Source organism: Aulonocara sp. 'chitande type north' Nkhata Bay, linkage group LG20 (genome assembly GCF_057382095.1).
Source record: "Aulonocara sp. 'chitande type north' Nkhata Bay isolate Kocher_YH1m ecotype deep benthic linkage group LG20, A_spYH_male_GT1.1, whole genome shotgun sequence".
Lineage (NCBI taxonomy): Eukaryota > Metazoa > Chordata > Actinopteri > Cichliformes > Cichlidae > Aulonocara > Aulonocara sp. 'chitande type north' Nkhata Bay.
This window is the reverse complement of record NC_141363.1, coordinates 7,517,730-7,520,410: the sequence shown is the minus strand read 5'-3', so window position 1 is coordinate 7,520,410 and position 2,681 is coordinate 7,517,730.

The following is a 2,681-nucleotide window of genomic DNA, read 5'->3' as shown; positions in this document are numbered from 1 at the left end:
AGGGAAATGTACAAAAAAGACAAAATATCCAGTGAGCACCAGTTCTCTGGGTGAACAGGACAAGACTGGGACAAAAAAAAATCGTCCCACCATGATTACTCAAACTAGCTGCTGGATAGCACTGTGGTAGCGCTATTCACCTTTGAAACTTCACGTCTATGATTTGACTCTTGATTATATATAAAGCGTACGCATACTCTGTATTTATCTCCTTTTGTTGGATTATAGATATTGAAACAGGGTTTAATCAGGTTGATACAGTTGTTGTTGGATCATTTCTTAGTTACACCTCAGCGTGTGACAATAATTAAAAGCTACACTTTAGCTATTAACAGTGGCTCATAGTTAAATCAGTCATTTGTGTTACCTGATTTGTTGAACCTCTCCCTTTTTAATTATGTTCCTCCATCATTTTCTTACCATGTTAATTTAATCTTCCTCACTGCTCCACAGCTGGTGCTAGCAGCAGCAGCAGCCTCTTGTGAGTGTGAGGAGTTGTGGCTGTTCACAGTGCAGCAGTACTGGCAGCTAACATGTCGGTTAATTTGACTATTGTTTCCTCTCAGCTTTTCGGCTCCATTTTTTGCCACTTCTTCCACACTAAACTTTTTCTACAAGCTGCCTGAGCAAACAGAGGTGTAGCCTGTTGCATTAAGAGATCTGATTGGGCAATCCAGTGTCAGTAATGAAAATGAACAAATGGGCTGCTGCCAGAGCACAGCGGCTCTTCAGGCCGATCGATCAGCCCAAAAGTGTGTCGGCCCACAGGGAAAATGTCCAGTATGACAGATTGCCAGTCCATCCCTGTGGGCGAATATGCCTCGTTGATGCTTCGAGCTGATAGGAAGGAAACAGTATCTCAAATAACCACTTGTTACAGAAGAGCATCTCTAAATCCACAAAATGCAAACCTTGAAGCAGAGGGGGGCAACAGCAGTGTCAGCTAAGAACAGGAAACTGAGGCGATATTCCACCTGGGCTCATCAAAATTGGACAGTTGTAGAAATATTGCCAGGTCTGATGAGTGGTGGTGGTGCAGCTGACATCTGTGTTATACTGTTGTATCCATTGGACCAACATTTGTGAGAATGTCTTATTTAATCTGCTCCATGAAAAATGAAAATGATTCTGAAGACTAAAGGAGGTTCAACCTGGTGCTATCAAGGTGTAACTAATGAAGTGGCCGCAAGTGTATAGCGAAGCAAACAACATTTCACTGAGTGAGTGAGTCCTTTGTCTGTGCTGCACACTAATTGTAACCCAGGTTGTGGCCTTCTGATGAAGTGAGCCAAGTGCTGAAAAAGGAATGCGCTGCCTCACACTCTGGGTGAGACAGCGAGAGAGAGATTTCACTGTCCCCGTCTCTCTCTGTCACTCTTTGTCTCAGCTTTGACAAGCAGGTCAGACATACACGTGTGAGATATTCTTGCTACCATTTCCCGACAGCTGCTGCCAACATGGTATGTCACCTAGTAGCATTGCCTTTTCCACTTTCCTCCTCATGTCTTCACTGTTCTCTGTTCTCTGTCTTGTTAGTTTCAACTCCCCTCGCCAAAATGTCTCGGTACTATATGAGTCTGAAGATCCACATGAGTGTCTCAGTGTAAACTGTGGTTTAAGCTGTGTGTTGTGATTTGCCTTTGAATGCAATGACATGTTTTTAAATATCCATTAATCACAATGTTGTATTTATCTCCCTGATCTCAAAGAGCAATCATTGTTGTCACCTTCCGTTGTTGCACTAATTGAAATTTTTCTTATCTTCCTATATTTTTCATTTCACATTGTCACATCTTATCTCGTAGTTTGTCCTTAGGATGGTCTTGTCATATGTGGAGTGAGGCGGTGGTGATTCAGCGGCCACAGGCAAAGCGTTGTGTACATCTGACTGACGTTATATAAGAGAGTAGCGAAAACTGCATTAATAAATGATTTGCATACTTTAAATCTATAAATCTAAGAAACACTGCTGCATGAAGATATAATACAAAATGATGTACAGAGAACGGTAGGAATGATTTTTCCTCAAAAGATAAGCTGAAAGCCCCACCAGCGTCTTATAATTGATCTTAATGCTTTTGTTACTGTATCAGTATTAATCATATGATATCAAGTGTAAGGTTTCCAAGAGTTATTAGGTGATTTTGCTCTTCTTAAAATAAAAGTAATATCAGTAATAAAAGTACTATCAGCTTTTAGTCTCCCAGTGAGTACTTACAGAAGTGTATTTCGCACACAGACACACACATGCACACACATGCACACATGTCCCGTGTCTTTTGGTTTCGACTGACAGTGGCTGGGTGGCATCAAGGATCAAGTTCCTCTTTGGTATTATAAGCCAATTATGACTGTGATATTGAGCCCTCTCTTGCTCACTCTCTCTTTCTGTCTGTGTGTGTTAGTGAGTGTGTGTCACAAATACCACAGAGGAAAAGTAGGAAACAGCAACTCGCTCTTGCTCTCTCACCGCTTCTCGTGTTTGGCCATGTTTCCTCACGCAGACTAACCTGGAACATAACGGCCAGCACTTGAGGTGCCGCAAGAGGCAGAGAACAAACACAGAGACGGAAAAACAGATGCAGAAAACACAGTTTGCGCTGAGAGAGAGAGAGAGGGAGCGATAACAGGACAAATCACAGGCTGCGTGTGGACCAGCTGAATACTTGACCAATGCTCAT